Below are 25311 nucleotides of genomic sequence, written 5' to 3' on the forward strand. Positions count from 1 at the left end.
GATTTATGGTTTTCTGACATGTTTTCTTGCAAATAGTTTTAAAATGGCAACTTTGACAATCAATATCATTTCACTGAGGACTCATCATGAGATGAGATTCAACATGATGCAAGAATGTAGAACAAATAATTAGTATGTTTGATTTTAGAACCCAATCAGATGTGTTTTTCAAATTTTAAAGCTAGTTGAAGGACATCTTGGCATGTAGTTGATAATTTGTTGACAAGTGTAAAGAGTTGCAAATTTGTTTGCATTTGTTGAATTTTTTTTGAATCAGTGCCAGATGACGAATGGGCTAGTTTAAAGGTTCAGGTGTTTGAAAATGAATTTTTTCTAGCCAGACCCACTTCCAGGCATGATGGAATGGCCATACGCTTACTAAAACATGCTTTGGAATTGTTGAAGAAAGATCTTGTGGCAATAATAGGACCAAAATAATCTATTCTTTCTCACATTGTTTGACATTTGGAAAAGGAACTCCAAATACCACTTTTGTCATTCACATCTACTGATCCCACTCTTACATCATCAAAGTACCCATAATTTATCAAGATGACCAAGTATTTTTTCTTAAATGTTTGTAATTACTACTTTAATGGGTTATTATGAGTGGAGAGAAGTCGTAGCAATGTACTTAGATGATGACTATTATAGAAATGGCATTTATGTATTAGGGGATGCCCTAGGAAATGTGGGAGCTAAGATTACTAATAAGGCAGCTATGCCTCGTAGAATCAACTAGAGAGGAATGACCAATGCCTTAGAAAAATTGGCTTTAGTGGAAGCATGGAATTTTATTATCATATGAATTCAGATGCTAGTTTTAAACTTTTTTCCAAAGATAAAGACATTGGAATGTTGAGCAGTGGCTATGTTTGTATAGTCATAGATTAATGATCCTCTATTTTATATTCAAATATATCTACAAAAGATGACCTAAAATCACTTCAAGGGGTGATTAATCTATGGGGACATAGTCAAAACTTATAACAACATATTGAGTTTACAAAAAAATGGAAAAGGTTACAAAAAAATTCATATAGTGGATGGCTCTTTGAATGTGTTTGGACTATATGCTTATGATAGCATATTGATGATTGCTTACCCTATCAATGCCTTCCTAAATCATGGAGGAAATTTCTCATTTTTATAACAAAATTTTCCTTCAAGCAAGAACACAAGCAAGTCAAAACTAGCTACTTTGAAGGTCTTTAAGGAAGAAGCATTGTTGTGGAAGATAATACTAGGAACTCATTTCAATGGTGTTGTATGTGCTATGTAACTAAATAAAAGTAGAAATTTGATAGGCTCTAGATTTGAGGTTATTAATATAGTTGGTATGGGATTTTGTAGCATTGGCTACTGCTCAAATTATACTAGCTTCTTAGTTACCCCATCAAAAGATTCAACTACCTTTAATCATAACCTATCTCATGCCAAACCAAAACTATATGGTATTGTATGGCCTGGGGAAAGAAAATCCATGCCATGAGGCTAGGTATTTCTAAACAATGGCAAGGAACTTGTGATTGGTGTCCCTTGAAAATTAGGTTTTGAAGATTTTGTACTTTGGAAGGCATTTAGCGAAACATGAAATTGAACTAATGGCATTAATGGATTATTTATTATAAATGTCTCAGGGAAAGTGAATTGAATGGAGGTGGGTGATGGTGAGTTGGAGATGGAGCCACCACTTGCTAGGGAATGAAGGATATGATGTCCATACAAGCCAATGAACATCTATTGTGTAGAATGACAATTCACCAAAACACCCTTATCTGCAAATTTTGTTTGAAGCTACAGGAAGTTATTTTGAATAAATTAGGATAAATGTGGAAGTCAAGAGACATATGTTTTCTTAAAGGAACAATTCATATTCTTTATGCCACATTCACAGGGTGGGGGAGTATTTTAGTCTTTAAATATATGCCCACTCACACATTAACTTGTCTTAAAATACAAGCTCTTTTGTATAACTAAGGTCCATATCCACTGAGGGGCCCACATGGGGCCAGATAATGATAGGAGGTAAAATTTTGAACAAAGTGTGTAGTGACATCATTAGATGATGTGGAGCTGTAACTAGTTAAAAATTGACACATGGCAACTAGGTAGACTAAGGTGGATAAGTTGGACACTGACAAGTGGCAAGAAGGTTCCAGTTGAGCTACAAACTCTAGTGCATTGACATGGCATGGGGGATACTTGTTGCAAAGGTGTGTCCCCACATGCACAATTAGTAGCTTGCTAACTGTAATGCGGGGAAGCACCTAGTTGACACATGACAGTGGGCCTCAGTTAGTGATGACATCATGATGATATAGCTCACAGATATGTGGTAGTGATGGAGTAGTCTAATAGTGAATGAGGAGTTGACAAGTAGCAATGATGTGTTAGCCAATTAGAGGGTGCCACATGGTGCCCAAGTGGATGATGTTATGGTAGATGCTAACCAATGGCATGCTACCATGTGGTGGAGGTGGTCAAACTTTAGTTAACCCAAAATGCATAGGTAGGGAAAAAATAAAATTTATTTAAAATTTTATTTTTCTTAAATGTTTTTCAAAAAAACTCTTGTGCCAATTTTTAAGATTAAAAGGATATAAGCTAAAGTTTAGGCTTTAGAATCTTTTAAATTTTTGAAAAATAGAAGTGTGGAATACAAAGAGCCATAACAGGGGCATATTTTTAAAAATGGGTTTCTAGGTATTTTTGATGGGCAAATATAGCAATATTATATATCATTAGAATCAAGAGAAGATGAACTTTACATTTCTAGGGTTTTTTTTGCATAGGAAGTTGCTTTCTTAGGTTATATGAGGTTTCTCCCATATTCCCAATTTGCAGCTGCATTTAGGTATTGAAGTTCAAATGTGATTTTTAGTAGGGTAATGAGTTGAATGTGTGTAAAAGATAGAAGAAATGCAGTTAGGGTCTAGTTTGGTCACCTTTAAGTCAGTTAAATTTAGATTTTATCAGCTTTTTATGATGCATCTTAGATATTTTGGTGACACAATGGTTTTCATTATTCATAGGGGATACTTCCCAATTGGTTATAGAATGATGATGAAAACTAAATAAGATTTTACGGTGTAGAAAGAGGAGAGATGTTTTACAAGAACATAGAATGGAGACTCAAGTGGACACATGTCACTTCTAGATCAGATCTAGGATTCCATTCTTCCTCTATATCATTTTCTTTCTCATCCATTGTATGTTATTGGAAATTTTCATTGTGAAACCACATTGTTGGATCTAGAGTTGTGACTCCACCACATTCTTTAGCATATTTCTCTTATATGAATAGCATTAGTGAAGATATATCAACTAGTTCTGATATATTTAGTGGTTTTGTGAGTTATTTTAAATGCATCTGAATGTATAGCTTCAAAGAAATGAATAGAAATGAATAAGAATCTCTTAGTTTTATTCTAATTCTCATCTCCTATCTCTTGAATATGCAATCTTATGTGCTTTAAGGGAAAAGAACTGAGACCCATTTGCATCTCCTTAAGGTTGTATGTCTAATATGTTTTGCTATTGGAACAAAGGGTCAAGTAATTGCTTATTGTATTTAACAAGATTTTTGGTTATTTTGAGAAGGATATTTCATGAGAATGAGGTCTTTATGAACACCAATGTCTGATTCACAAGTTGATAGAATAGATATGACATTTGGGTGTACAAAATATGTCCTTGATATCACAGATGTATCTATTTGATTTATGGAATTTCCAAATAGTTAAGGCACCGATTAGCTACAGGATCAACTTGTTCTTACTACTACATAATTGGGTTCTTGTTGAAATCAATATCATTAATCAAATATCTTTCCATTTAATGTTAAATGAACTAAAAATGATGCCCTGACTTAGCTTAGCAATTTTTTTGGCCATGTTATTAGCTATTCCATGTCTGAGATCTATGCATATGTGTTAGAATATTTAGGATTTTTATCTACTTTGTTACATTTTAGTGTATGTTTTAGTACTAGTACCATGTGAGTCAATCTGAGGTACATCTGCCTAGGTTTTGTAGAGCTTGAAGTAGAAGAAGAGTCTTTCCTTATAGTTGGCCCAATATTTGAAAGGGTGTTTTGAAAATGGTAAGTAGTTTCCCCTAGATGTATCTTGTTATCATCGACATAATTTGAAACCATAGCATTTCAAAACACCAACAACTTCAAACATCTCATGAGATTTGGAAAATATTATAAGCTACTTTCAAAGGTGATATGCATGCAAAGAGAATAAGATTACATAATTGGATATGTGCATTTTAAGATGATAAAATGATGGAAGATGAATATGTAAGAAAATATATTGTTAGGATATCAAAAATTATTGCAGGAATAAGGATTCATGGTGGATCCGAGGAAGAAGACAAGGTTATATGGAAGATCTTGAAAATTTTGACACCTCCATTGAAGAAAGTAGCTTACATGATTCAACTAGTCATGCCTTGCACTAAGGATTTTAACAAGGAAATTTTTCTTGGAAGATTGGAAGATAGAGTAAATCTAAGACAATCTAGAGATTTAACAAGAGTAGAGATAGCCTTTAGTGCCCTGAATGTTCAACTAAGTCTATCTAGATGTACAAGCATGGATATTTTTCTAGTAGCATTAGATTTGATCAAGACAAGAAGATATAGGAAGGTATAGCCATTATAAGAAGAGAAAATGATGCTAAGAATATCTTTAAATGTTGGCCTTGTAATGAATTTAGTCATTATCTATCTAAACATCGTAAAAGAGAGAAAAAGTATGAGGGAAAGTTTAGACTTGGAAGATGTAGAAATTGTTTGTATGCTAATGAAAATGAGAAATCTGATGAAAAGGTCAAAGTAAGAGTGATGATGAATTAGGATTTGTGGCTATCAAGAAAGATCATCTTGACAAAGAAATTAGAAAAGAAAGAGCTCGTGTTACACAAATTAAGAAGAAATATGATTGGATAATTAACAGTGGATGGGGTGAAAGCATAGATCTGTGTCATCTTTTAAGATACAAAAACTTTTTTTTCTCAAATCTCATTTCTCTATCAAAAATATTTTATTTAAAAAAAATAAAAATTCCCTCTTATAGATATAAAATTCAATATCATCATAACATAAATTTTGAGTGTTTTGATTAGTTATAATATGTTATAATTTCAAAATATTATAAGTTGATATTTCAACATTTTAGAAGATGCTCCTTCAAAAAATGAAAAAAATAGTAAATCATATCAAAAAAGTTTTAAAAAATATATTTATCTCTAGAGGACAGAGTCCTCTTCAATTTTTTTTAATTTTCTTTTTGTAAAGGTGTATATTTCATAGGGAAGTTTTGACAGGAGGATAAAATTGTTGGATTCAAATAAGGTTGCCCTTGACTGCTTATAATAAAGAAAATATACATCTAAAATAATTATTTATTTTTTCATTCCTTAGTTATACATGTCATCTATAAGATATTTTAACATCAAAACAAAAAAAGATGATTTTCATCTACTTGTTCAATAGGAACTACACCCTATACTTTTATAGTTAAAAAAGAGACTTCAAAATTTTCAAAAATGAATAAATTCTTACTAAAAAAATTGTAAATATTACAAGCATAAAATTCATCCAATTCTACATGTTTCATCATTTTACATTATCTTCAAATTATAAACACACATTACATTTTTCTTGTCACTAAACTTGAAAAATCGTATTTTGTTATCCTTTTTCTTCAAATAAAAGGTGACACAAGTTTGTGCTTTTACCTGATGTTCACATCACATGACTCATGATATGAATAAGTTTTTTAATTTCAAAAATCATGATGGAGGTATTGTTAGGGTTGGTAACAATGCAACCTATCACATAACAAGAATTGGATCCATCACTCTTGATAGTAAAACTAACATTGATGATCTTTACTTTGTTGATGGTTTAAAGCATAACTTGTTGCATGTGGAATAGTTAGTAGACAAGGGAGATTAGTTGAACTTCACAAAGAAGACTTGCATTATAAAAGATAGAGATGGTAAGCTAATTGGAACTAGAACAAGATCTAGAGGTAATGTATTTTAGGTAAATCTAACTGAAATAACATATTTTGTAGCTAAAGTTGATAACAATTGGTTATGGCATAGAAGATTCTATCATAGAAAGTGTGATAATATTGTGAATGTTAGTAGCTAAGAGACTTTCCTAAGACAAAAAATCCAACTAATTTTGTTTGCAAAGCCTATATTTTGGCTAAGAAGAAGAAAGTATCATTTCCTAGCAAGAAGTTCACAACTAGAGAGAAGCTCAAAATTATTCACATAGACTTGAGTGGTCCCTCAAAAAAAAGAGCATTATATGGTGAAAGGTATTTTATGATATTTGTTGATGATTTCACTAGAATGATGTGGGTAGCATTTCTTAAAGAGATGTTGGAGGCATTTAATAATTTTAAGATACTTAAGAATAGAGTTGAGAGTGAATCTAGTGTTAAGAGAAAATGTTTGAAATCAGATAGAGAAGGAGAATTCAATTCTAGAGAGTTTAACATTTTTTTATGAAGATAATGGAATTAAAAGACAACTATCTTCACCGAGAACACCTAAAAAAAATGGGATTTCAAAGAGAAGAAATAGATCAATATTAAAGGTATGAAGAACAATGTTGTTTGATAATGATGTTTCTAAGACATTTTTGAGAGAAGAAGTCAATAGCACAATATACACCTTGAACAAGAGTACAGATCAAAAAAGGTATAAACAATACACCTTATGATTTATGGTGTGGTCATTCACCATTAGTTAAATATTTAGGAATATTTTGAACCAAGTGTTACATTAAGAGAGATGATTATATTGCTAAGTTTGATCGTAGAAGTGATGAAGGTATTTTTCTTGGCTATACAATGAAAAGAAAGGCATATAAATGTTTTAATCATAAACTCAAGGCAATAGTTGAATGCATGAATGTAAGGATTGATGAAAAGTATGGAACTAAAGAAAAGATGATGGATTAAAATTCTGATGAAGAAGAAGATAATATTGAAATTATTAGATGGAAATTTGAAACTTTTGTTGAGACTAACAATGATTTTCAAAATGATGTAAAAATTTTGACAAAAGAGGAGAACAACAGTCTAGACCAAGAGAAGAGACAAGAGTTGAGTTAGCAACTCCTACATCTAATAGCAATATGAAAAATAATCACCCACTAGAGCATATAATTGGAAGTAGAGATAGAGGTGTGATGACAAGAAACATAGTCAATGAGGAATTATGTATGATCTCTCAAGTTGAACATAAGAGAATAGATGAAGCATGTAAAGATGGTCACTGGATTCAAATAATGAAGGAATAACTAGAATAGATTGTAAATAATGATACATGGGAATTAGTTCCTAGACCGAATGACAAGAATGTTATAGGAACAAAATGGGTGTTTAGAAATAGGATGAATGAGCAAAGCGATGTTGTAATAAACAAGGCCATACAGCTATGCAAAGGGTATTCATAGTAAGAAGGAGTAGATTATGATGAGACATATGCACCTCTAGCAAGAATGAAGGTAGTAATAATGTTCTTGGCATATGCATAAAATAAGAAGTTCAAAGTATATCAGATGGATTTCAAACCAGCCTTCCTAAATGGAGAACTTGAAGAAGAGTATATATTGAGAAGTATGAAGGATTCCCTCTTATGGAAGAGAAGGATATAGCATGTAGATTGAAGACATCTCTATATGGTTTGACGCAAGCACCTAGAACCTACTATGCAAGACTAGATAGGTATTTGGAAAAACATGGATTTGCAAAAGGTACAACATATGGTAACTTATATTTGAAGAAATTGTGAATGGCTTCCTAGTAATAGTAATATTTTTTAATGACATAATATTGGAGGGAATGATGAAGCAAGTTTTGATGAGAGAAAGAATGAGTTTTAAATGAGCATCATATGAGAAATGAAGTTCTTTATAGCATTGTAGATTATGTAGAGTAGTGATGGCATTTTCATTTTACAAGCTAAGTATCTAAAAGACCTGTTGAAAATATTTGCATTGGATAGTTGTAAGCATATTGGTACACTAATGATAACTGGTCACAAGTTATCTAGAAAAGATGAGACACTTACAGTTGAATAGAAGAAGTATAGATCAATGATTACAGGATTGCAATATCTGACTTACACTAGAATAGATAAAGAAAATGTAGTTGAAATTGTAGCTAGATTTCAAGCTGATCCTAAGGAGTACCATTATGCAATAGTAAAGATAATATTTAGATATCTGAAGTGAACATTTGAGTATGGTGTATGGTAGGAAAGATCAATTGATTTCACTTTATGTGCCTATACAGATTTAGATTGGGAAAATGGTATGGATAATAGAAAGAGTATGAGTGGTGGAGCATTTTTTCTTGGAGGAATATTTGTTTCTTGGTTGAGAAACAAAAAATAGTGCATTTCTCACAGAACAACTAAGGCAGAATATGTTTCTACATCAAATAATTGTAATCAAGTTATGTGTATGAAGCAAATGTTGAAAGACATTGGGATTGAGTTTGCAAAACCTATCATATGTTGTGATTATACAAGTACAGTGAGTATGTCTAAGATTCATGTATTGCATTCGAAGACTAAGCATATTTCTATTAAGTATCATGTTTTGAGAGAAAAGGTTGCATAAAAGGAAAACAAATTAGAGTAGTTGAGAGGTATGCTTGGGGCTATGCCCATGCCTACTTTAGAGTAGATAATGAAGAGATTGCATCAGTCTAGTGGTATATAGCACTATAGGTAGGCTGGACTGAATGTTGATGCTTCCTATATGGGGGAGTATCTATAATGACTTGATTCATTGAGGATTCTTGGTATTTGGTATTGAATATCATCTTTAGACACTAGAGTTGGTTGAATACTTGGAGTATTAAATTGACATAATGAGGCATTTATCATTGACGTCAATGGGGGAGAAATATGCATGAAAAACATCTCCTAACCTTGTATGGGGGAGAAGTGTGCATAGAAATTTGTAATTTATTAGGGAGATTAAGAAAGATTCATGTAAGTAAGAAGAAGGAATATCTCTATGGGGGAGATAGCAAAAATAGTTCTAAGGTATGAAGATGTGTTTATTGTAAATAACTATTGCTGATTCTAGAAAATATTGGACAATAATAGCAACAACAAAGTACTATTTTGTATTCTTGGAACTTAGATATTTTTCATCTATGTTTCTATCAATTCTAAAGGGGAAGATTGTTAGTTGGATTGATGATGATACTACTATGGGGGGGTATCCTAAGAATTGGAAAGTATTAACATATTGCATTCATGATTAGGTTTGTCATTCATGTCAACTTAGCAGTAAGTCTGTGAAGGCTAGCAAAGTAGGAGATAGAGATCTTTATTCTATGAATAAGGTTTTTCTTTTTTGGTGATGCATTTTCATGGACATGTTTTACACAATGTCTTGATGACATGGTTAAGTGGACATGATGTAAGTCAAAGATGCACAAATGACATACCTAGTTTACAGAGAGAAGTGCAAAAACATAGTAACTATTAAATAGTTTTTGATGTATACATTGTATTTGTTAGCTGAGATATAATGAGATGTGAGGTTAGCCAATGAAAAAAGACAATCTAAGGATGATACTAGGATGTGCACAAGCCCAATGTCACACATGTAAGAAGTTGCATAGACTACGAGCCAATGGTGCTATTGTAATTGTAAATTAATTAACTATTTTATTATAATTAGTTGGTAAAACAGTAAGGCTAGCTCAAGGAATTAGTTTGAAAATATGGTATAAAGGAAAGATGTTTTCCTTTTTTGTAGATTGTATTTTATTATCAATGGGGAAGTTTGAAAAGGAACAGAGTGTTTTGTGAATGCAAGTAAGTGATCCAAGGGATTATTGGATGCAAGATTTGTGAATTGTTTATAAGATTAGAAGGAGTAGAGGTCTAGTTTATAGGAAAAAGGAAGTAAGTAAAATTCACGTCTATTATTTTGCAAAGAATACTAGAGTGATCATTTGGATAGTGGGTTCATTGGTCTTTCCCTAAAGTTCTTTGGATAGTGGGTCCATCTATCTTCCACATCTCCTTACTAGATCGACACAACTCCTAATAGGGTTGGAGTCTCTTAATAGGGATTCAAAGTTTCCTAATAGGGACTCATATGTATTAAATGTATTTATAGACACTTAACAAGGTCCATACTCTAATAACAAACTTTCATATTAATACATCATCTTCTGGGTACCATCCCCACTAGGGTTTTCCCTCTGATCAAAGGTTTCCCTAGTTAACATGTCTAGTGTTATTGTGTATGAGTATATTGTTATGGTTTTTGACTATATTACTCACATGGTTAAGATTATTAAGGTTGATAATTGTGATAATAGATAGATAACTGATCACCCTTGCCCTCTCCATTATATTAGTGGACTATATATTCTAACAATTCTTCTCTAGCGATTCTATCATTGCTTCATCATTCCTACAAGTCTTTTCACTAACCATTAGTCCTTCATTTTCAACTTCTATGTACATTGAGTCTCATTTAGCTAAATAGCCATCTCTATTCTTCTCTTTAGGGTTTTTCTCAACTCTTGTTTTGCTACTTCAAATTGTTGCAACACAATCTTGATTTCAATCATCTAATTCTCAATAATTTTTTCCATCTTATAAACTTTCATCTCCATGATCTAAACCTCTCAAGGTGTTAAGGTTTCTTACAAGAGAACTAGGCTCTAATACTAATTGTTGGAATGAGTATATGGGAAACAAGATACTGAGAGGAGGGGTGAATCAAGATCTTAAAATTTTAACATCAAAACCAATTTCTTTAATTCATATCCAAATCATCCGATATAATAGATATATAATTTAAAATTGTAATCTTGAAACATAAATGAAATACATGGCATCCACAAATAGTTCAACACATAACTTAGTGATCTCATTAAACAAAAATAATTTAAGATGAAGGTAAAACCAGGGTGGCGATGAAACCCACAAATCTTCACTATTGCAACAATAAAGTTAAGTTGATAGGGTTTGAATATTTGATCATAAGATATGATATACCCTATGAGGGGTATGTCTTGTTAAAATCTTAAGAGACTATTAGGTCTCACCTTCTTAAAGGATTTTATACTCAAAATGAAGTAAGGACTCTATTAGGAGCTTTACATAGGTTTGTTAAGACCACTCTATTAAAAGATTTACCATGTCTTAGTTAAAAATAATTGATTTAGTACTCTACCCTCAATTTTCCCTTCAAGATGATCTTGGGTCTCCTCTTTCCTATATTACTAATCTCATTTCCTCATCTGATAAATCTATTAATTTATTCACTCATATGATTTCTCTCTATCTTCTCTTCTTTCTAATTTTGCCTTAACTTTTTCAAATGCACATAAGGATACTTTTCCTTATATCCTTTTCCTTCTTCATACAGTTTCTTTTGATTCGAGGGTTAGAATCCTCCTTATTTATATGTATTAGGAAGGTTCTAGATCTTGATCAATGACATACTCTTCATTATCTTTTTTTATTTCTATCCCTTTTTATCCTTGGTTGAATTTTACACCTTGGGATCATTATGTTATATAATGAGATGTAATCAACATCTTATCTAGCTCTACAAATATTAAATATCATAAAAATGTTAGAAAAAAATGTTTACATATGATTTTATGTCATTACAAACTCATATATCAAAATTGTTGATCTCATATTGGTTTTGACATATGAGTAACAATACACTTAAGTCATTTAAAAGATAGAACATAATTCATGCCAAACAAGTAATGTATGCCAAGAATAAGTGCTCAGATAGTGTAGGCCAAGTGAGATAGTAAATAGTTAGTGCCAAGTCACTAAAGTGTCAAGTAGATAGTTGATGTTGAGTGATCAATAAATGTAGAGTCATTTGGTGGTTGCATTAGAACATTGAAGATATAGTGGATGTCGAGCATTAGAAACTTCAAGTGTTGAGTGATACTATTTTGGAAATAGTTTCTTGTAATTGCACAAACTTTTATGTAAACCATTTTAGGGCTGACTAAAGGATTTTTTTGAGATCCTAGATGATAAGGATGAATCTAAATTAACGATCTCTTTTGTATTACATGAAACCAATTTATTAAAGTGATGGAATAAGAGACAAAATGGGTGAATCAGAATTGTTGATTCATACTTCACCCTAAGTTACAAATATCTTTTTAAGGAAGGTAAACCCTAATACATTGTATGTATGGAGAGACAAGTTTGTATTTGCAAACAAAGAATTTCATTCTGACTAAGGACTTGTGATTATAAGTTATGAATTTCAGAATTAGTTAGAGGGGAATAGAGGAAAGGAATTAGAAGTCATACATTTGATCAAAGAGGATCAAGAATAAATGCAAAGAAGTGACCTATTATCTAGTAGTAGAGTGCTAAGCATAACATGATTGCTGAGACATTCTAAGAGATAGATTAGTTAACTATCTTAATAGAGTAGTCTTAAAAAGAAATTATAAATCCTTTAACAAGGTTCTTACTTCATTCAAATCTAATAGTTGTGAAAGCATTTAATAGGGAAAATATATCATAGGGTAGATCATGTTTCCTAATCAAATATGGTGACCTTCATTCGATACACACTGCAACTATAATAGTGAAGATTTATGGTTGTCATCCCCTAAAGCACCTCTTGTGTTTGCATTCTAAATCTTGTTATATTTTGATTCAAGAGATACTTGATACCCTTGTTATCTTTTCATTTTAGAAGACGTAAGGGTTGGATGTTATACTTTGATTTCAGTATCATAAATGCTATGTCACTATGATGTGCAGTTGATAATATTTGCATGTTGATGCCATTTTGAGATGACAATATGTTTCATGACAATATCTGGTCATTTTGTATTTGGCTATATCTCTAATTATGTTATGTGATGGATTTAATACTATGGTTATTTACTTCATTATGCTTTATGTGAACATGAGTGATGTAAATGTATTATTTTAGTATAATTGAATAAATAGTTAAATTAGGTGATTTAATACATATATTTCTTTGACTATGGTATCATATGCAATTGTATTTAATTGTTTGTTTTAGTGTGTAGGATTTATATCCTTGGTAGTGGCACATGGAGTTAGTTATTCATCTATTCATATTTTACCAATGTCATCCCTGTATGGTTGATGTAGCTTATTCAAATGTTTAATTAAATGTTCCAATGATTTGTTAAATCTAGACTCATTTGCATTATGTAATTAGACCAGTGAGCATGTCTATGCATTTACAGTTTCACATTTTCAAGAAATTTGGTAAGGAAATTTTTGTGATTTTGGGTTTTTAGGCTATAAGCTTTATTGAATTTAATTTCTAGCAGCTTTACCATACATGAATTCCTATTACTAGGAATAGCCTATTTTCAATTGGGTTGATTTAGGGTTTAACTAGGTTGGCTAGTTATTTACCCTAATCAATTATTCACTTGAAAAGTGAATAAGTATTAAAAGAGGAATTTAATTCCTCACTTTTCACTTTTTCCATTTGGAAACATGAGAGCTTTTTTGAAATCCTTTTCTAAAGGATTGGGTTTTTGTTTATTGTTAGAGCTATGAGCGTGGGATCTTTGCAAGGATGGGCTCATTAGATTTATCTTAGGGAGAATTTGAATTACTGTTACTTTTGGCCATATCTATAGATTATTTATTTTACCTACCTAGTTTTGATTTTAGCCCTTTTGGTTGTTAGGTAGGGCTCTCACATTTTCATCTTTCATCTCTATTTTTGGTTTTGTTTCTAGTTTCTACTTGTTTGGAGGATAAGAACTAGTATTCACCTTCATTTATGTTTGCTAGTTCTACACGATTGATTTGATATGAATGTTTTCCCAATTTTTGGGATGAGGTTTTGGGATTTTGTACCATTATGCTATCATTTTTTAATAGAGTATCTGAACCAATTTTTTTTTGGATTTTTTAGGCTTTTGTGCCCAAAGACCAAATGGGTTTTTATTTAAAATTTTTCATGTTTTTTGGGTTTTTACCTCATTTTGTGTGCCACCCTATTTTCTCAAGTTATCTTGGCATGATGTTGGTCGTGGACCTGGATGATCTGTTTGGATGTTAGTGAGACCATTGTTTCACTTTTATGTTGCATTAGGATGAGTGCCACATGTGTCCTCTAGAGCTTGTTTTTAGTTGAGTGATATTTTGCTTGTGTTCTCATCTAGTCCTTGTGTAATGATCTTTGTGATGGTGGTGCACTACATATGAGTACATATGTGTACATTTTTTAGGTGACTTATGAGGCTCGATATTTTTTGGTACTTCTAGAAGTTATGATCATATGACATTGGGTTGAGAATGTGCATGTCCATTGGCACTCATCATTGGATGAGAATGGGTACGGTAGGGTAGCATAAGGAGGGGGTTTATATATCATAGCCTCATGATCATTGTGCCCAAAGGGTTGGTAGATAAAGTCTTTAATCAAGTGATAACTAAATAAAACACTCGATGGTAATAACACTCAGGATAATAAAATATTATATGAGAGAGCCTTCCATTGAGGATTTGAACTACATGATCTAAGCTTCAAATTTTCAATACCAAGTGACTCTCCATGATGTCATCCCCTCTATAGTAGCCCATTAAGTGTCTGACTAGGACTTGTAGTTTATGCATTATCCCTAATCTTGGTTTTAGTTCTCATTACTATCTAGAATGAGTGTTAGCCATGGATGTTTTCTTTATGTGTGTTTGTGGTTGGATCATTATCTCCATTAGCATGGTGGGAGTGGACCTATAGGTTTCACATGGTTGGGAGGCACAACTACCTATACCACTACAATGGACTGATGTATAGAGACAGTCTAATGTCCCAATGTGACCTTTATTAGGTGTTTATACTTGGTACTTCAGGTTTTAGAGTATGGTTTCTTGTGATTTATGATTTCATTGGAATGCTTGTATATCATGTTTAGGTGATTTTATTTTATTAATATATTTTCTTATTATGATGTTTAGCATATGATTAGATGATGTTATCTACTTAGTTAGAGTATCTACTTCTTTTAGCTAGAATGTTAGATTTGTGTTCTTAAGATGTTATTATGCTTTAGTAGTGATGTCCTTGGGTATGTGCACCAAGTTGTGGTGTCAAAAAGGTGACACTTTTTTTTATTTTTCTAACTTTCAATAGTGGGTACATGCTATGGATTGGGTATTCTGAGCCATAGTGCATACACACTTTTAAAAAACCCAAATGATTATAAATGAGCTACAAACCTGCAACCGATTCATTTTTTCTTTATTTTCCAGCTTCCCCTCCTCACAGTGCATAAGTTAATTGAGAAAATTGAAGGTCTTTTCCATCTACCTTGTCAATATTCCTCCTCACCATGGAAGTTAAAGATCATGAGCATGTCATATGTTGTCTAACCTTCTTTTTGCATTGTTTTATATGTTTTTCGTATTGTTTTGTAGGTTTTTTTTTCAGTTTTTCTTTAAATTTGTTTATTTATTTAGATTTCAATTGATTTCTTATCAAGAAATGTGAATAATGAACTAGAAAATCCCCAAGAAGATCAAAATCAAAACCCTCAACAAGATCTAGACCAAAACCCTCAACAAGATGTGAATCAAAACCCTCCACAACAAGAACAACAAAATCCACAACCTGCATCAATTGGAAGACCTCCTCCTAGAACACAAGCAAACATAATAAATGAAATAAAAAGAGGCAAAAATAAATTAAAATCACTCATTGGTAGGTTGAAAGCTTGTGGAAAAACCAATCCAATGAGAGCTCAATTAGTATCCTCCCTCAAGTCCATTAAGACACATGCAGCTATTGTTAGTGTTCAGTTATATATTTGGTAGATTAAGAGGGATGAACAAAAAAGATATGCAAATAAATTATCATATCAAGATATTAAAGAAAGATATACCAAAAGGTAGGATTTTTACATTATTTAGAAATTTTGGTGAACAAGATAATATTAGACAGACAACAAAATAGTTCCCCATCTATTGGTGCATACATAATGTTATTAGAAATAATTTTTGGGATAGATTGTGGATGGTTTTTTATTCCCCTCCTTGCAATAATCATGAGGTCCCAATGTATTTCTTAAGGAAATTGTATTGTGAGTTTTTCCTTGTCGATATTTCCAATTATTTTGATATATTAGAATCTCAGTGTATAGGTGGGTGTCATCATTTGAGAGGTTGGAGGCATGTCATGACCCTAATGTAGCTAGGGCACCTATGGTCAAGCCACAAGATGAGTATGCGGCTATTCCTTCAATTGTGAATGAACATATAGAGGCCAATACTCTAGGGACTATTAATGATTTGACATAGACCCTCATTTGTTGCATGAGTTCATTAGTTGAGAAGGAGCCTTCTACACATCGTGGTCACATTTGCACATCATGAAAATCATTATGCACATTTGGTAATCATGCTAGAGATGGTGCAGATGATGAGATAGTCATTCATCAGTTCCTAAATGAGACATTTAGCATTGACAAACATGTTTACAATTATAATAAACTAATTTATCACATTTCATATGTATAGTGAATGACTAATTAATTAACATGTATGTACATCATTCAAAATTCAAAGCCAGAGTGGTGGCAGCCCTAGTAGTGATCCCCCGACCCCAATTTTTGTCCCATAAATGAGTCTAGAGGTATGTATCAGTTGAAGGATTGACCAAAAAGTTTATGCATGTGCAACAATTCTCTACAAGACTATCGACATTCACTGCAGACTCCAAGTCTTGACGTGATATGAGCTTCATAGAGATACATTTATTTCATGTCAATTTAATTCATTTGATTGTATTTGTTTCATGTTTCATGTTACATGTCACGTGTATTGTATCATATTTAGCTCTTGACATTTGAGACTCCTCCTCATCTTCAACAGTCTGTCGATTGTGCAGTGGTTACATCTATGGCTAGTTCACAACGAATATCTGAGGTATGAAAGAATTTTCTTAGTTTTAGTTGTTTTTTATAATAGTTAGTATTGAAATTTATAATTTTATTTATAAGTGATTATATTGAATGAATTTTTTTAGGGTCTTGTTACACCTGATCATCCATGAGCCTTCGAGGTGGACATGCAAAGCAACTATATGTTGGTGGTAAGAAAATAATTAATTTTGTGTGCACATATATTTGATTTAAATGCATAATAATTATTGATTCATATCTACTTTTTTTGTATCAGCTCGAGTTAGAGAAGAGCCTCAACAAGAGGATGAGTGAACATATGAGGAAGACCCCATCATTGCAATCATCTCCCTCCACATGATGACTGAAGACATCTAGAGATTTGTTTCCTTGCCCTCATGGATGTAGAAGATATAGTTGATAGACATACATGTACAGGTATTAGCAGACATATATGTTGGATTTTATGTCAGTGGATATATTCGATATACATTTGATGTATATATGACATTTTATATTTGATGTATGACATTTATTTGATTCATGACATTATTAGACTTATGACATTATTGGTTACCATAATATATTATGTGTTTTTTAATGCATGACATTATGGATTATAATTTTATATTATATATTTGTTCATGTATGACATTATTGGTTATCATAATATATTAGATGTTCCTTCATGTATTATACCCCTAGTACTCATACCCACATACCCAAGTACTCGGTATTCAGTGCAGAGCATCATAGCTAATGACCTTGATTGAGATTTCATTTTTTTTTTCTTGGTTTCTTTTTTGTGTATCAACTCATTGTTTATCAAGTTTAATTCAATACCTAATCAATTCAAAACTTTGATAGAATATTGATTAACAATAAACTTTATCACTATTTAAGAATAAGTTTATTAATTCCAATATGTCATCATCATATGATTTACGATCTTGCTCATGTTTAAAATTTTCCTTCTCTATTATTTGTTAATCAAGCTTAATTCAGTACCTAATTAGTTTAAAACTATGAAACAATATTTATCAACAATAAACTTTATTAGTGTTAAAGCTAGAAATTTATCATTTTCAATATGTGATTGTCATATGATAAATGATCTTGTTGTTCATGATTAAACTTTCCTTCTATGTTATGCATCTAAACATTTATCATAAATTATTATTACAAACATATAAAAAATCTAAAACTAAAAACAATACATTACATTTCCAAACTTTATCACTATTCTTGATTTGAAAAATCATTGTCATGACTCATAAATTTAGGTTTTCTATAAATATAAAAGTATAATTAAAAATAAAGTTTGACATACGCAAGTACTACTATCCCCTATTATAAAAACTAGTTGTACTCATACCCATACCTATACTCGTACCCTAAGTACCCCAAGTAGCCCCATCCCCATACAACCTTGTATATTACATGTGGACCTTGGTGTTTTCTATACACCTATGTGCTCTATAGGATCTCTTGCTACTTATAACATACCCTAACCTTTCCTAACCTCCTCACCATGTTAACTAATCCAAACTTCTAGCCTCACTCCCTTACTCTTCTAGGAGTAGTAGCCCTCCAAAGGTTTTATAGGTCTACTAGGGTACCATAGCACTCTCCAATATAACCAAGGTTTCCATGATTTCCTAAGGTGTTATTGGAACACTTTTTCTATGCTTGAATGGATAACAACAACGGGTTTGTATCCAATTTCAAGATTTCTTCACAAAAGGGCTACAAGGAGATCTCCTAATTAGGCCTCCACCTTAATTTCTAGGGACAATAGCTTCTTTGTGTAAGAGTTTCAACACATCTAGCCTTAAGAAAAATTGATATATATGACCCATGCTCAAGGATTTTTAGGGTCTTAGGGTGTGTACAGGTCATCCAACAAAAATAGCAAAATTGAGGGTTTAGTAGGGTTTTCTTGGCCGCCTATTGTCCCTACTTTTAAGAAACCTTCCTCTCATCATGACTCCTCCTCCACAAGTTAAAACCTCCTCATACCCCTCTTTAATCCCTTATAAGTAAAATTCTTCATCCTTCAACATTTTCTCTTGAGAGCTCTTTCTTTGTTGATAGTCCCTAGCTGGGCATTGCCTAGCTTGCCTAGGGTTTGTTCAAAGAATTATTTGCACTCACTTTCAGGGCCCTTTCTTTCATAGTATAATACATCATGGTTTGTAGCCTTGAAATATAGAAGACCATGGAATTTCCATGATCGAGACAAGACTTACAACACTTTCATGATAAACAACTCCAAAACTAGTAGCATATAGGTATCTTTGAAGAAATTTACAAAACCTTTCAAGACTTGGTCACAAACTATAACTAATGCATCGTGAATATAGAGGTTGCAAGTATTTAATTTTTTTTAGCTATTATAGAGAACTTTCATATATCTATTGCTTAACCTCATTCAATCCACGTCTCTTGTTTTAAGGCTCTACTTTCATGGCATTAATATCCTTAAAAGTGTATTATGCCAGTGCTTTAAGATAATGGGATGCATGTCCCATGTTCATCTGTGAAAAACTACTTTCCTATACCTTTTTGATCTTTAACTTCTTTAATTTGATGCTTTTTCTACTATACAAATCATCTTTCACATCACCAACAAGACAACCATGAACTTCATTTTTTTGACATCTTTTGGAATCCCTTTGCTAATTTAGGTCATGAATTTTGTAGTGCCTATTATCATCTTATTTAACACTACTATTGCCATAATGCTATAACCATCACATTCTCTAGAGGGAAAAAATCACTATTTCAATGTCTTATCCTTAATGCTATGAAAATTGCACATCTTTGAACCACTAGATTTGTTAGGTTCTTATTCATTAGATCACCATTCATCATAACAATATAATAAAATATTGATATAGTGTATCCTAAAAATTACCATATATCACTAGTGTACTAACATGTATGGAAAAATATTTAAAATCCTTTGTTGAATTCTCAGTTCATGCTATGTGAAACTTGTAAATTTATTCTAATAGAGTTCAACATTGAAAAAATTGGAGTGGATAATAAGTTTCCTCAAACTACCAACCTACCACCACCTAAATGGCATTTGGAGCTCCTCTTCATAGCTTTAGAACTATGATTGTTCCTTTGTGGTTATCCCTTTATGAACTAACTCACAACTTTACAAATCATTATAGCATTTGACTACAAGTCATCTTGCACATACAGAACTAGGTGTTTTGTTAAAAGATCCTTGAAACATTTTAATTTATTACTCCTACTATAAATAGTACTAAATTTCTTCTATTCTATTACAGATGATTACTAAATTTATTAAGATTGTTGTCTCACTATGTCTTATTATTTGTAAAATTCACTATCATATGATCCACTAAATTAGTTCTTATATACCTCTACCTCAAAGGTTCTCCATTCTTTTTACATATGAATATAATCTATGTGATATAGTAGTAAACTAGTTTTTAAGAGGTTTTTCATTATACTTTAATCAATCATTGATCTCAGTTGGACACCTCTATTCCATTTGCACATAAGTACTACATAGGCTTCGCATGTGTACATTTTCACTTGTTTGAACTAAGCATTATTATTATGCTTAGTTGAAATAAAAGTTAGAATGATTTTAAAGATTGTCATTATAATACTTTACCACTCGACATTCTTTTACTTATTCCATCTACGTACGAAATGATTCCATTTTCTTTAACCCTACCAAAAAGCCCCAGAAATCAACACAAATATTAAGTTTAATACCATGTCATTGTTTTCATGGAAATTAGATTTTTATAAAGATTTAAGAGTTTTTCTAAAGATGTTGATAGTTACACTACTACAAAGGTATAAAAAGTAGTTCATCACACTCACTATTGTTGCCTTGAATATTTTCCTTTGATCTCATTCCTTTGTAATGCATTTACCTTATGCATTGATTATCATTAACATTGTTTTGAAAATTATAGTAGAATTTTATCTAAAACTCTTCATGAATATCATCTTTCTTAGTCTATGAAATACATCCCAACCAATCATTAATTGGAATGCAACACTTTCCATAGTCTTTCTTAGGGACATTTTTATTTGGCATGCTCAAGAACATTCAAGTGCTCAATAGGATGGGGTGAGGGTAAGGCTATTGTTTACCTAGCCAGTCAGAGCTAATAGAATAGATAGTTTGATCCCACGATAAAAGGTGAGAGATATTTGGCAGTTGACAACTTTGTACTAACCAACACTACAAGTTTTAGAATCACCCAAGATGGCATTGCAAAATCAAATGATGTAAGATATACAAAAAGAAAGAGAGGTTATTGTAGGTCTCCACAACATGGTCCTATAGGAACTTGAATAACATCCATACCTCACACGAGCTCCAAGATATGCCCTATCAAAGATCGCTACCCTATGGTATTTAGTGACCCTTAGGGATGTTTTTGTTTGGTGTGCTTGAGAATGTTTGAGCACTCAATGGGATGGAATAGGCTTGCGAATAGGGTTTAGCCAGCCACCTGGAGCTAACAAAATAGACAATTTGATCCCACGAAAAAAGATGAGAGAGATTTGGTTGTTAGCAACTTTGTACTAGCCAACACTACAAAATTTAGCATCACTCAAGATGGCATCACAAAATAAAAATAGATTAAGATCTCCAAAAAGTTAGAGATTATTGTAGGTCTCTACAACAAGCTCCTATAGGAATAAGAATCACATCCATACCTCACATGAGCTCTGAGATATGCCCCGTCAAAGATCACTGCCCTATGAAATTTAGTAACCCTTAGGGACATTTTGGTTTTGCATGCGAAAGAATGTTTGAGCACTCGACAGGATGGGACAAGCATGGGGATAGGGTTTATCTAGCTACCTAGTGCTAATAGAGTGGATATTTTCATCCCAAAATGAAAGGTGAGAGAGATTTTGTAGTTGGTAACTTTGTACTGGTCAACACTACAAGTTTCAACATCACCCAAGATGGTATTAAAAAATCAAAATGAAGTAATATCTCCAAAAATAAACATATTTTATCGTAGGTCTCTACAACATGGTCCTATAGGAAGTAGAATCCCATCCATACCTCGCACAAGCTCTGAGATATGCCACATCAAAAATTACTATCCTTTGTCATTTAATGACCCTTAGGGACATTTTGGTTCAGTGTGACCGAGAACATTCAAATGCTCAAAAAGATAGGAAGAGCTTGGGGATAGGTTTTACCCAGCCATCCAGAGCTAATGAAATAGATAGTTTGGTCTGATGATGGAAGGTGAGAGAGATTTGGCAGTTGGCAACTTTGTACTGGCCAAGACTACAAGTTTCAACATCACTCGAGATGGGATCATAAAATCAAAATAGAGCAAGATCTCCAAAAAGTGAGAGATATTATTGTAGGTCTCAACAACATGGTTCTATAAGAACTAGAATTGCATCCATACCTTGTACAAGCTTTGAGGTATGGCCCATCAAAGATCCCTGCTTTATGGCATTTAGTGACCTTTAGGGATATTTTGGTTTGGCATGCCTGAGAACATTCAAGCATTCAACAGGATGGGATCAGCTTGAGGATAGGGTTTACCTAGCCATTCAAAGGTAATAGAATAGAGATTTTGATTCTACGATGAAAGGTAAGAGAGATTTGTTAGTTGGTAACTTTGTACTAGCCAACACTACAAGTTTTAGCATCACCTAAGATGGTGTCACAAAATTCAAATGCAGCATGATCTCTAAAAAGCAAGAGGTCATTTTAGGTCTCTGTAAGAAGGTCCTATAGGAACTAGAATCACATCCATACCTTGCATGAGCTCTAAGATATGCCCTTCAAAGATCATTTCCCTATGGCATTTAGTGACCCTTAGGGATATTTTGGTTCACCATGCCTGAGAATGTTTGAGTGCTAAAAAAGATGGGATGAGCTTGGAGATAAGATTTACCTAGCCACCCAGAGCTAATGAAATAAATAGTTTGATCCCACAATGAAAGGTTAGAGAGATTTGGTAGTTGGCAACTTTGTATTGGCCAACACTACAAGTTTTAGCATCACCCAAAATGGCATCACAAAATCAAATGGAGCAAGATCTCTAAAAAATAAGAGAGGTTATTTTAGGTCTCAAAAACATACTCCTATAGGAACTAGAATCACATCCATACCTCACATGAGCCCTGAGATATGCCCCATCAAAGATCTCTGCCTTATTGCATTTAATGACCCTTAGGAACATTTTGATTCAACATGCTTGAGAATGTTTGAGCACTCAAATGGATAGGATGAGCTAGGGGATAGGGTCTACCTGGCCACCCAGAGCTAATAGAACAAATAGTTTGATCCCACAATGAAAGGTGAGAGAGATTTGGTACTTGGAAACTTTTTATTGGCCAACACTACAAATTTCAGCATCATATGAGATGGCATCACAAAATCAAAATAGACTAAAATCTCCAAAAAGTGAGATAATTTATTTTAGGACTCCGCAACATAGTTCTATAGGAACTAGAATCACATCCATACCTCATATGAGCTCTAAGATATGCTCCATCAAAGATCATTGCCTTATGACATTTAGTGACTCTTAGGGATGTTTCGGTTCGATGTGTCCAAGAATGTTAGAGTGCTCAATAGGATGGGACAAGCTTGGGGCTAGGGTTTACCTAGCCACATAGAGCTAATAGAATAGATAGTTTGATCCCACAATTAAAGGTGAGAGAGATTTGGTAGTTAGCAACTTTGTACTAGCCAACACTACAAGTTTCAACATCACCCAAGATGGTGTCACAAAATAAAAATGGAGTAAGATCTCCAAAAAGTGAGAGAGGTTATTGTATGTCTCCACAACATGATCCTATAGGACCTAGAATCACATACATAACTCACACAAGCTATTAGATATGCCCCATCAGAGATAATTTTCCTATGGAATTTAGTGACCCTTAGGGACATTTTGGTTTAGTGTGCCTGAGAATGTTCAAGTGCTCAATGGGATAGAGAGTTTGATCCCATGACCCTTTTTCCACTAAGATGAAAATTTGAGAAACTTTTACAAATCTCAAAAATTTAACTTGGAAAAGGTTTGGCAACACTAAAATAAATGATTTCCAAATGCTCATCCCTTCACCAAATCCTAAACTCCTGCAAAGTTGTCAGCATTTTTGCAATTTTACTTTGACAACTTTTGCAGTTATTTGCAATTTTTGACATCATAACTCTTAGATTACTAAAAATTAACCTAATGACCCTAAGGGCCTTTATAACCTTCTAAGAAACATAACAGTCCTTTTTTCTTAGAAAAATCACCTATATTGCTCATTTTTGACCCCTTGGTTCAATTTGGCACTCTGCCTTATAATGGCACCCAGAGTACAATTGACCTTACATCTTGGGTCCTATTACATCATTTTAAAACCTTGTTCCTAGTTCACAACTAGGATGACACTTATCTATTTACCTTGGTTCCCTGCACCAATGATCATCCAACTGGACAAGTTTGGAGTGCTTGGGTGCATGAAAATGTATTAGATTTGATGCCATTGGTATAGTAGCAAGAGATATGCCTAAGGAAGGAAATAGTTTTATGTAAAAAAATAAAATTAGTCATCATAAGCATAATTTAGGATCAACTAATAGGTCTTGAAAGTGATTTCTTGGTCATATTGAGGAGGCCTTAGTTTTTGTCCTTGTTTGGTGAGGGTTTCATAAAAAGCACATATAGAGAGTTGATGGGTTCAATCCAATTGAATAATCCTCACTTTAGGATCATATTAAGATATTTTTCCAAGTTTTATGGTTGGGGGATAAATATTCCATATAGTTCCTTTGTAAATTGAGGGGTTTTTATGCCTTAAAGATGGCCCATAGTGTAACAGCAGAGACTTGGTCGAAAACAACCATACCTCATCTTTTGATATGTTATAGAGAAGAAAAATTGGTATCATAATCTTCAATTTATTTTCTTGATGTTATGGAAAAATGTGGAGAAAAATTCAAGAGGACAACATTTTATGCATTTTTTCTCTTTTTACATCAGTTTGGAAAAGTGAAAATATTACTAACCTAACTTGAAAATCAAGTCTATTCTAGTTATCCTATTGAATTATTGTATCTTCTTTCATTATAGTTAGAAATATATATAATATTTTCTAAGGAAAGTAACCTAAAGCTATATGGAAGAAGCATGACAATTTTCTCAAAGATTTACCCATTAAATTTCTAGACATTGTTCACTTTCACCACAAAGGTCAAAACATACTAGACATGGTTCGCAAGATAATGATCGAGATCAAGAAATAAATAAGGAAGAGATATTACAATTTCAACAAGATAAATATTAGAAAAATCTCATGAAATTGAACTTCGATCAAGAAAA

Source organism: Cupressus sempervirens, chromosome 8 (genome assembly GCF_028749045.1).
Source record: "Cupressus sempervirens isolate cs-2001-9-10 chromosome 8, ASM2874904v1, whole genome shotgun sequence".
In the NCBI taxonomy this organism is placed as follows: Eukaryota; Viridiplantae; Streptophyta; class Pinopsida; order Cupressales; family Cupressaceae; genus Cupressus; species Cupressus sempervirens.